The 12110-nt window shown below is 50.1% G+C and overlaps 1 pseudogene; it reads left to right on the top strand.

Annotated features, from left to right (window-relative positions):
• Positions 1 to 8407: 8407 nt before the first annotated feature.
• Positions 8408 to 8957, top strand: LOC114515188 (annotated as a pseudogene).
• The last annotated feature ends 3153 nt before the right edge of the window (positions 8958 to 12110 follow it).

Raw genomic sequence — 12110 nt, 5'->3', positions numbered from 1 at the left:
GTGTTTGAGTGTGATCTTTCCTTTCAAGGGGAAGGGCGGCTTCTATAGTTCAGCATTCTTGAGTTTTCTAAATTAGGGCATTGAAAAGTGATTTCATCCCTTGGTTCAGTAAACTCACAACCTACTGGAGCCTCCAGGTTGTGTAGGAGAGAATGGGAATTGAAACATAGTATTTGCTCTGTTGTGGTGCTGATGAGGTTTCGATAAAACCATTTAAATGATGCTATGTCTGCGGTTGTCTACAAACTGACACTAGGATGGTATGTACTTCCCAGCCAGACGTGTTTCCTCTGTATCCCTCTTAGGTCCACATTTATACTGATACCACTTTAAAAAGACACATTTTAAGCTATCGAATAATCATCATGTATCTTGAAATGTAACTTATGTGTAGTCTTTAAAAGGAAGTTTATAAAAATTCTTAGAAACCAGTGACTGAGGCACAGAACACGTCTCGGGCTGCGGCCCCTTAGAGTGTGTGTTTCAGAACAGTTGACAACATGGTGAAGGCAGGTGTCGTGGGCACTACCACACACTTGGCCAGCCCTTTTCCACAACAGGTTTCCGAGGGTCCTCCGCACAGGTGCTGCTGGAGACCAGGGAGGCCCCCCTCACAGCACTGCGTTCCACGAGGTTGCCAGAAATCTTGCTCCTGAGAAAGTGCAGTGGCCGGATGCAGAGTGACCTGTGCTGGTGTGTTTAAACAGTTATGGGGATACTGACTGCTTGGCCCAGGAAATGGGACGATTTCCTGCTGGACTGGGTTTTCGCCGTCGGTGTTTGGGAGACGCTGGCCCTCATCTAGACGGGTCTCGAAGTGTGCTGGGATTGTTTTAAACATGCACTACCCTCCACATCCGGTCATTTTAGCTCCTTTCTCCCTTACCCCACTTAAGGCTGTTGGGCCTCCTGTTCTGGCCTCCCTGCCCCCTGCTGCCGCCTCCTCCTCCAGCTGCATGGTCCGTGCTTCACACACCTGCAGCCCCTCATGCACTCCCTCACTTGCTTCTGGCAAGACCCCAGTCCTTCGCTCTCACCCTTGCTGGCCCTGTGTGCCGGGTAAGGAGTACTGGGGGCTTTAGCCAAGACCCTGTAGGTGGCGCCACTGAGGTGAGCCTGATACTGGTAAGTGCTTAGTGGGTGCCTGCCCTGTGGCACAGGTATGGTTCCCATTTCTAGGTGAGTAACTGAGGCACGGGGGCGTTGAGTAACTGGGTCAAGGCTCTTTAGTAAGTGTCGCAGTGGAGATGAGACATGTCTCCCCATGCCCTCAGCACTCGGGCGCTCCTTGCCCTTTCCCAGTGATGGCTTCTAACCCCCACTTAGTCCAAACTCCTTTCCCATCCCCTGTCCCCCTCACTCCCTCTTGGCCATTGACCTTGCCTCCCTTGTTAGGAAGGAAGCTCCCCCACCTGCTTCCTCCATCAGGCCTAGATCTCCGAACCCCTCATGAATGAGGCCAAACCATCCTCCATCCACATAGCCCTGGGCTCGTCCCAGCCAACCCTTCTCACCTCTCTCCAAGACACCACACAACCACCCAAGCAACCTTCTGTCCTCACCTCAGGGCAGCGCTGGCTGGGGTGAGGGGGTGCAGCCTTCATCACAGCCCTCTGCATCTTCAGCCCCTGCACAGCTGTGGCCAGGTGGTGGAGACTAGCCACGGCTCCTGCAGGTGGGCCACGGGTCCTGAGGAGAAGGCCATGGTTTCCCTTGGCCTCTGAACGCTCACCTCTCAAATGGTCTGCACTGAAAGACTTGTTTATTTTTCAATACCCCGTTGGTCAGGTACCAATTTGTTGTGTACAATACAATAAAATGAAAGTGAAACAAAGAAAATGAGATACACAAAATAAAAGGCCACTGGGTTGGACAGAGCCACGTTATCAAGAGTTGCAGGTCTCTGTGATTCTGGTCAGTGCCCACGTTCCTGGGTGGCCATGGCTGGGTTTCTGGGGCCCACCTGACCCCATGCTCTGGACAGCAGCTCCTACATACTCCCCAGGCCTCCCCAGGCCTGCCCTCCCTGAGAGCTCTCCTTCTGTGGCCTTGGAACTAATGGCCAGTGGACCTCATGGCCCCAGGACGGCCCCTAACCACCATACCATTTGTGCCGATTCCTCTCTGTGGGTGGCCAGTGGGAGTCCAGGCTAAGACCTGTGTGCGTGTCTCCTAGGAGGCATGGCTGCTGGGCCCCCACCCCCAGAGATGTGAAGTCCTCAGTGTGGACAGATCTGCACCTGGGAAACTAAGCCCCTGTGATTCTGAGACCCGGGTGGCCAGGTCTGAGAGCTGTCGCTCTAAAGCACCGTTTTTCATATTTCTCTGATGCCTCATCAAAGTGGTATATTTTATTTGCCACCATGTGCACATATAAAACTGTGCCACTCTTACATATGGTGCCTATTCTGTTCTCTTCCATCTCATGCAGCAACAACCACCACCAAATGCTGATGAGAGGGGATGGGGCTGGGGGGGAGTTGCCTCAGAGAGACATTAGAGATGGACAGAGCCTGCCTCCTCCCTTCGGGGTCTCCAGCCTGGCCATCATCCTCTGCTTCTTGCCAAGAGACCCACTCTGAGGGGTGGGGTGCCCAATGTGGCCCTTTCATGAGAAGCATCTCACTGGTTGGAGGTGGTACTGTGTGGTCAGGTCTAAATGTCGCTGCACTCCGTCCTGGGCGCAGAGCAAAGGGCAGCTAGCTGGACATGTTTGTGGTTGGTCTGCTCTCTCCATCTCCAACCCCTACCCCGGGGTTGGGAAGCCCCGGGGTAGGTCTGGTGCAGGGAAGGGGGTCTGCCTCAGTGTGGGAGTCTCCACCTGTGTGACCCATGTCTCCCTCTGGGCACAGGGTGAGGGTTGGCAGGTATGGGGGATAACCCCTCTTTTTCCTGTCCACCTTCCTTGGGCCAGCTCCTTTGCCCATGTCTGTGCAGTCCCTCCTCCCCTCAGAGCCATCTGGAGGGGACTAGATGGTGGTTTTCCCCTTTTTTGGTATTGGGCCCAGAATCTTCAGTGGCCAAATAATCATCTATTTTCAATGTATCGCTGTAAGAAAGTAATATTTATTCTGTGTTATTTAACTTTTCATATTTACCGTCTTTATTGGATAGACTGAGTTTTCCGAGGCGTGTGTGTATGTGTGCATGCGTGTATGTTTGTACGTGCGTGGGTCCCTCACCAGCTCAGCACCGTGCTGGACACCCAGAAGTTGCTGGACACAACGGGTTTATGGGAGGCATCCTGCTTCCCTTGCTGCTGGCATCCCACGCCAGGTAAAGTCTGGAGCAAATAAACTGCAAAGCTTCAGTGAGTTAAAAAAAAATTACATGGAGAAAAGCAGCAGGAAATGGAGTCAAGACTCCAGGTTCATTTTTTAGGAATATTGGGATCTAGATATGTGCTAAAAAACTTAAAAGTGTTTTGTCCTTCTTGTAGCTGAAATGAAGCCCATTCGGATGTCCCCCACACTGGAGGGTTTTGTTTGCTGTTTTTTGACAGAGTGCAGGCTAGTCAATGAGCATGGGAGGAAGAAAAGTCGGAGCCACAAGGAAGCCTGATGATTGCCAACATTTTGCTTTGTTTTTTTTGCTTTGTTTCATTTTGCTTCATTTCAAGTTCCCAGGTGCACCAGGCCCCCGCCAGTTCCTGCTGCTGACTGCGCAGGAGATCTCTGCGCTCCGATCCGGGGTCTGCTTTGGCGCTAAGGGCTCCCTCCCTCCTTGTCCCGCCCTCCTCTGCTGGCCCTGCGGGAAGTGCAGGCTGCTTGGAGTCTCACCGAGAGAAGACAGGGGGCGCTCTTGCCTTACAAACAGATTCTCTTGCTCTGAGAACCTCCAACACGTGTAGATCCCTCCCTCCCGCAGGGGTCGAAGGCTTAGGCGTCACTTAGGGGAAGGAGGGTGCCTTCCTCGTGAGAGGATGGCTAGCCCCTTAAGGTTGGCTGCGAACTAAGTTAGTATTTGAAAAACCTTGTGCTCAGGTTTAAAACGTAACACAAGAAAACGAGGCTGCACTTTTTCCTTCTACTGACAAAAAGTAAGATCTGTCAAATCCCCATGGTGACAATGAGGGTGAGGCTGCAAGGTGGGGGTCCGGGCCACTACTGTTGTTCCAGGTGTTGCTGAAATTCTACTTACAGAATCTGCAGGTCAGACTCTGTCACCAGGGTCCCCATGTGCTGGGAGGGAACCTGAGCTTGATGTTTAGAGAGGCTGTGTCCCAGGGACCTGCAGGACCTGTCTCCAGGATGCCCTTCTTTGAAGGAAGGACTCACTCAGGGTGGGAAGGGGACAGGAGCTGCTTGTGGGCTGAGGACTCTGTCCTGTCCCATCTCTCCCTCATTGTGAGCAAGGCAAGTGACTATCAGTCTCAGCCCCTCACCCACGTGTCCACTTCTGTGCAAAAGCACTTTGTAAACTGCAGCTGCTCTGCAAAGCTCACTCACAGAGACCTTCTCCTCTGACCCAAGGCCATCTGGATGCAGGATTCCTGACCTTCGCATCCTTCTCTAACCCTCTCCCTTCCCTGTGGCCCCCTTTCTAGCTGCCTGGCTCTGACGCCCCGGACAAGTCTCTGCTTCTGGGAGCTGCTCGTCACCTGTGCATTTATTTACGTGCACACAGAAGAGAACACGTGGTTAGACTCAAGCTGTCAAACAACCCCCCTCGGGGCGTTGTGATAGGGCTTGTTGATTTTACCTACTTATAATTACATTTTCCCCTGAAACAATTTTTCAGTTAAATTTCTGTTTGGCAAGGTACCAAGTGAAACGCATCAGACCTAGAAAATGACAGAAACACGTTTAATCCTTCCAACTTACCCTTTTCATCCTGACTTAACCTTTCTCTTCTGACATGAGCAAAGAAATGAGGGTTCTTGACTGTTATGATTTGAGGAGATTAGAGGCACAGCTTTGGAGAATTTAGGGGAGTTTAGCCCTTCTTGGCAGCTGAAAGATGCTCTGTATTTGGGGGCTCAGGCCTCTGGGAAGAGGTATTCAGCCAAAAGCACAGCCTTATTCTTGGCTCCGGAGGGACAGTGCTGACTCGGCCTCCTCATGACCACTGTTAGGGCCAGGTGAGTCTTTATGCCGACTCATTGTGTGCCAGGCCCCGCCCTGAACACTTGGCGTGTATGTGGTGCTTTGTTAGGGTGACCCTGGGACACTAGCACAGCCACAGTGAGATGGCCTTGTTCATCTGGGCCATCTGCTGGCTCCGTCTTCAAGCTGATGGACTGCCAGCTTGGGCGGGCAGTGCCCCTCTCCTGCCAGCAGTGCTGTGCTGAAGGAACAGGGCATTTCAGAAGGTCCCATGGAGGCAGGCCTGGGTTGGGACCCCACATTGCCCTGCTGGTGGGGGTCTTGGGGAGTTCCTGCCCATCTGCCATGACCTGTGCTCACCCACCACTACTGATCATGCCAGAGTCCCTCTCCTGGGGCCTTAGGGGCATTAAATAAACCAGTGCTTTAACCAGTACTGTGTGCACTGGAGCAGACATGGAGAGGAGAAGGCATATTTCAGTTTGCCTCATTTTTTCATTCCTATTGAGTTCCTAGTGTAAGAAATAAAAATATTTTCTTTGACTTCTACACTGCCAATGAGATGAGGAGGTCATATGAGGAAAATGTACTGGAAAAGAGAATTCCACCCATACCCTGAAGGAAATCACTGCGTGTGTGAGCACACACCCAGGAGCCTGCACAGATTAAGGACAAGAAGTAAAGTGCATGAAGATCTTTCTGTTGGAGCCTCAAACAAGCCCAGTAATCGCCATGTGATTCCAGGCTCCTTGTAAACAGTGCTTGGTTCCACAAGGGTCTTTCTCAAGACTGGGGATAAACCTCAACCAGCAGATCCATTCAAGGCATCAGCCACTAATGACTGACGTTGGCTTAAATCCATGTTCTGATCGAGAATAGGGTGTGCATGCTCATATTAGCACACTTGGGAAATATAGAACAATGTGAAGAGCATCAGAACCACCAGAGTTCCACAGGCATAGATAACCACTGTGACCTATTGCTGTGTTTTGGGGCATGGCTCAGTAAATGATGGCCCCTTGGTCAAATCTGGCCTGCCACCTGGTTTTATGAGTTCTGTGAAGTTCTGCTAGAACGTGTCCACATTGATTTGTTTAAATATCATCTAGGGCCATTCTTCAGCTTCAGTGGTAGAGTTGAGTCAGGACAGATACTTCAAGGCTTGCAAAGCTTAAGATATTTACTATTTGCTCCTTTATATATGCAAACAGTGTGGAAAGCTGGTTTGGGGGCAGTTTTTATTGTGCGAGTGTGAGTGTGTGTGTGTATGTATATGTGTGTGTGTGTGCACGTGCGTGCCCATGAGCGTGCATGCCTATGGCAGACCTGTTCAGTGTGTCTTAGCAAGGGGATGCTAAGAAGAACCAGTTCCAAAGTTTCTGGTGACCTGAGGAGCTTAGTTTGGCCATGCTGAGTGTGAGGTAGCTGGGAGAGAGCTGGTGGTGAGGAGGGTGGTCTTGATGGAGGAGGGTCTTGGTAAACTTGCAAGATATGGGCATGAGTAATGACTAAAGTTCAGAGAGAAAGGAAAGGCCAGAGATGGGCTGTGGGGAACATGATGTGATGAGCTGTTCTTGTGTGGGAAGGGGAGGACTAGGGAGAAAAAATAGGAGGGTCCCACATCCCTGGGAAGAGAGTTTCACTAGCAGTGACAGATGCTGCAGAGAAGGTGACCAAGCTGAGGACTGTGAAGGGGCCACTGGATTGGAAAGTTGGCAGGTGGTTAGTGAGTTGTGTAATCCCACATGCCCAGGCAGAGAACACAGCTCAGAAAGGGGTGGGCAGAGGGCGAATGGGTGGGGAAATGGTGGTGGGGGTGCTGGGTGGGGAGGCTGGCTGTGCTCAGGAAGATAATAGGTGTTTCCTGGAATAAAAAGTGCCCTGAAAATTTTGTACACATGTGCAAAATTCGTTAGTGGAAAGCCCTTTTTTCCCGTTATTTTAATATAGATCCAAGTAAAATCTTGTCTGTGGTTTATAGATCTTTTTGAATAAAGATGTTGCTCCATGTGTGTAAGAAATTTTAATATGGTATTGTCCATAAATTTATGTATGTGTTATGTTGCCTCACTGTGCATATAAACAAAATCTATATTTTTAATTGCCATAACGAGTCACAAACCCTAGGGAGAGAAATTATCATCTGAATCATTTTACAAAGCCAATAACTGCAACCCAATTTTGTGTGAATCTGCTGCATTTTAGCATGTCAACTGGCTTGAAGAGATGCATATATTAAGCATCTTAAAGTTTAGGTAGTAAATGCTTACTTTTTAAAAGGCATAGAAAAGAACTTAATTTAGAACGTAATGAAACAGTTTCCCATCCACACTGAACTAGAACTGGCTGCCAATATTTCAGATATCTTGTGATTTAGGATCACCTGGTCAGGCAGCTGTGTGCTTTTTAACTATCCCGTCAGTTTTCTTAGATTGGGTGTTACAGGAATAGTCGTTTTCTTATTAATCATGCTCAACCCCACCCAGCCAGGTACAGTGGTCCCAGGGGTGACTCTGAGGGAAGAGGGGTGTATGTGAGGGGTCAGATGCCTCTACTTGTGGAAAGAGCCTTGTGGGAGATGGGAGATGGGGAGGGGCAGGTGAGATGGAATGGGGGAGGGGGAAGGGACACGGTGATGGGTGGGAGATGGGAGAGATTCTGAAGAAGACCCTGAGAAGATGGCCACATGTTATTTCACCAGTGAGTTCACTTTTCCTGTTTTTTATGCAGTCACTCAGTAGGCTCCAATTTTTCTCATTGACCCCCACATAGGATGGAGTTTGCTGGGTATGGATGAAAAAGGGGCCACATACTGAACCTGACCAGCTCAGGGGAGGCCTGTATGGCAGGTCTTACAAACTCAGAGACTGAAAGTAGCCACATAGGATGGTCTGAAATTACCTAACTAAAGGTGAATCATGACAGGTAGTTATGTCCTAGGGCAGTATCTACCTTGACAAAAGTCACTCTTTACCTTAATAGCCTGCCTGTTGTCTTTTTGCATCTATGATAACACCATCTTTGGAACGTCAGAGTACTCATTTTCCACACCCCTCAGGGCACAATCTCCCACCAGAGCGGAGAACAGAGAACCCCTCATTGTTATCCTGTTCCGGGTATATCATCTCTGTGTGCTGTAAATGTTGATTACTCTCCTCTGCTCACCAATGTAAAAGAAGTTACATGTCTCTCCATTTTACTTTTTACCTAATGCCAGAGATTTCCCTGCTTTGCTTTCTCCCACCTCCCTAATTTATCACCAAAGGATTTCATATAACCTTCCCTTACGTCTCCCCCATTCATTCTGGTGCATAAAGTAAGTGGGTAAGGGTCCTGCTGCACGGAGATCCTGGGAAAGTGCAATGGAGCGGTGTGTGTCTAACCCAGTGATCTGCAGTCTGGCCTACAGCAGAAAGCTGCATGAGTGAAAGGAGGAGATTGTGGCTGAAAAATCCCTGGCTACTAGAACTGACCAGGGCAGCAGAACTGCGCTGCACTGGGCTTGCTCAAGTGGACATAGAGAAACTGGAATTCTTGCTGCAACTTGGAGTGCCAGCGAATGACAGAAATGGTGCTGGTTTGGTCTCTTCAGATTGCTGCTGCTGCTGGCCCGGATGAGATTGTGAAAGCCCTTCTGGGGAGAGGTGCTCAGGTGAATGCTGTCAGTCAAAATGGCTGTAGTCCCCTACATTATACAGGTTCCAAAAACAGGCACAAGATCACTGTTGTGTTACTGGAAGGCAGGGCTCATCCAGATGCTAAGGACCATTATGAGGCTATAGCAATGCACTGGGCAGCAGCCCAGGGTAACCTAAAGATGATTCATATCCTTCTGTAGTACAAAGCATCCACAAACATTCAAGACACCGAGGGTAACATTCCTGTACACTTAACCTGTGATGAGGACAGAGTGGAAGAGGCGAAACTGTTGTTGTCCCAGGGAGCAAGCATAATTGAAATGGATTGCAAAATGGGGGTCCGCAGAATATAGGAGAAATCCCCACCACCCATGGTTGGGGGATGGGGGAAGAGAATGATACGGTGTTTAAGATATTTTGCATAACTATGGCAAGTTGATAGCTAGTTGATAGCTGTGCTGCTGTCCCAGGCAAAAGGTCTATGTGACTTTCAGAGCATTCAGTGACTTTCAAAGTATTCAGTGACTCGTGACATAGCCAGGGGAGGTGGCCCAGCCAGGATGTCTGTGTGTCATGGGGACTCCTGCCGTGACTAAGAATGGCAGCTTGAAGAAGGTAAAGATATAGGGGAACTGGCAAAAGTAGCACATGGTAGGAGGGGCTGGATATGAGGTACCAGGGAGCTCCAGGTCAGCGTTCAAAATGAGGGCGAGCTGAGCGAAAAGCAGGAAGCCGTGAGGAGGGCAGCCATGAAGAAGGAGCCACGAGGTCAGGGGATGTGGCCTTGAGGTCTGAGAGGGGAAGCAGCAAGCCACTATGCAGTTGGTAGTGAAGCAGTCCACTCTGAGGGCTGGTTTGTGAGGTAGAAGCCATGCCAGCGGGCAGTCAGGGTTCTGCCGCATGGCCTGGGGCAGTGGGGAAGGCAGCCATGCGGGCTGAGGAACGGGTGCAAGGAGAGAGCTCATAGAACCACCCAGCACCGTCCTTTCCCGATGCCGTCAAAAAGGCAGGTCTGCAGGGGGCTGGCTGTGTCTCCAGCCAAAGTTGGTGGGTCCTTTGTCCGTCACATACAGAGAATGTTGAGGCAACAGGTATATTTTTTTCTTCAGAGAAAAACTGGTTTTATTCATAAGGCAACCAGATGAGGAGGCCAGAGAGGGAGCTCAAATGAGTCTCTCCAATAAAGACTTGAAGCAAATTTAAAGAATAAGCTGAGGAGGGGCTACACATGATGACTAATTCTAATGCAGGGGGTCTGACTGGGTAGCTTTGGAACTTAGCCACCTAAGGTAAGGACTGGGGGGGATGCCAGGCGGGAACGAAGGAGTTCCAGTGTGGCGGAGTCAGATGGGTCAGGCCTGTGTGTGTCCACGTGGGGCTGGGCACCGGATCTTCCCCTCTGACAGGGCTCTGTCTTCTTAATGGGCTCTGGATGGGAAGCAGAGTCGCCTCTGTTACTTTAGTTCCATGAGTCTTGATTCCACTGTGCTCTCTAGGTCACTTTTGAGTCAAGTGGCTGTAATTGGGCCCTCGCAAGCCTCTGGACCCAGCTTGATCTGGTGGTCTCTTGAGTGTTGTGAGGAAGTCTGGTGTCATCTCCTGAAAAACACTAAAAAATCAAGAGAGAGAGAGAGAAAGAGGGAGAGAGAACACTATAGGGTATGGTTTCAGTGACATGCTGCCCCATCCTCCCACTCTACCCTGGGCTCCCAGGGACCGAAGAGGAGCAGGATGGTGCTGGGCAGCTCCTTCAGGCTCTGCTCCCTCCTGTCCCTGCTGAAGAGCCTTGTGAGAATGTTGGGCCCCCTGCCAGTCCTGAATTCCCTGGACCAGAAAGGGTGCTCTCAGGACCCTAGAGGCAGGGAGGCTTTGTGCGTGTGTGTGTGGAGGGGAGGGTCGCAAGGGGTCTTTGGCCCAGCCCAGAGACCAGACTGCAGGGGTACCATAGCAGAGTCCCCAACGCCATCTGGGTGAGAACGCTGAAGCTGCTGAGAGATGCCCCTTGTCCAGCCTGCTGGCCCCTCCCAAGGAGCTGCCCCAGCCCTGGGGATCTCTAGAAGCAGAGAAAACCCAAAGACGGTGTGTGGTGACAACTCTAGCCCTTCCCTTTCTAGGAGCAGTGGAAATGGCTCAGACGCTGCCTAATTTGTTTTTGGCTGCAGTAGGATATTTGGGTGTGAACCTACAGTCCTGGAATCTGTGTGTTCGGATGCACAGCACCAGCAGGTCAGAGTCGTGCCTTTGCCGGGAGAGCTGTGATCTTAACTAAATTTATCCTGAATTTCCTGCTGTGCCAGATCCATCTCGACTTTGACCTTTAAGAACACATCTCCTTGGGTTATGTAACTGCGCCGCACTGGGTGTGAGGTGAAGGCAGTGACAGGAGATCTTGTGCACAGGACGGAAGAGCTTTCTTCCTGTGCCAGGACAGCTGGTATCTGCAGCTGCAGCAAGGTGGGGAGCAAGTGGGGTCCCCCTCCCCCCACCGCCGCATCTTTTGAGGCAGGGCCCTATTCCCGCATCCCCATCCGCCCCATTTGTCCCTCTGCAATGAGTCGGCAGATTGATCCAGATGAATTTCAGTTAAGGTGTAAGCCCTGGGAGAAAGCCAAGGGGTCAGTGCCCCACCCTGGCTTTCTTTACACTCACATGAGACACTCCTCAACCATTGCTGCTTGGCCCCATTCCCAGAGATCAGGATTTAGTTGAGTTAGGGTCCAGCCTAGATGCCAGTGTTTTAAAACTCTCTTGGCATTTTTGCTGTGCAGCCAGGGCTGAGATCCACTGATTGAAGACATTACTTTCCCAGGTAACGTTTGTCCTGCAGAAGCCTTGGAGCCTTCAGTTCTTGAGTCCATAAACCAAGGAGCTCTTCACTTCTTGAGTCTATAAACCAAGGAGTTTGGTTTCTAAGATCTCCTCGATCTGCTAGTCTCAATGTCTTATGAATGTTGTGGGATGCTTAACAGTGCTTGAGGCCACAAAAGCTGCCCTAAATGGCATTTTGATTTTGGTTGTGTTATACCTGCATCCACCAATATGCCAACAGGGAGATTTCTGAATTCCTGCTGAGCTCATTTATACATCGCTTCTTGTTTTCCTGATCATCATGCAGCCCCATGAATTTTCACACACTGAACACATCCCTGTTACTAACCACTTAGCCAGAACAAGACACAGAGCTTTGTCAGGTCTCTGAAATTCCTCCTTGTACGGTAAGTCCTCAGCATCATAGATGGTTCTTGGAACTGTAGTGAATCAACAGATAATGAAACCAACTTTCGCCTACGCTAATTGACATAAACCAGAGTTAAGTTCCTATGGCATCTCATCAGTGTTAAAACAAAATGACATTGAACAAAAAATGATGTTATTTGAGGAACTGCTATATTTCCTTTAGGTCACTACTCCTATTCTCCAAGAATAA

Source organism: Phyllostomus discolor, chromosome 3 (assembly GCF_004126475.2).
Source record: "Phyllostomus discolor isolate MPI-MPIP mPhyDis1 chromosome 3, mPhyDis1.pri.v3, whole genome shotgun sequence".
NCBI lineage: Eukaryota > Metazoa > Chordata > Mammalia > Chiroptera > Phyllostomidae > Phyllostomus > Phyllostomus discolor.
The sequence above is the reverse complement of the archived record's forward strand: the minus strand, read 5'-3'. Positions and strand labels throughout refer to the sequence as shown.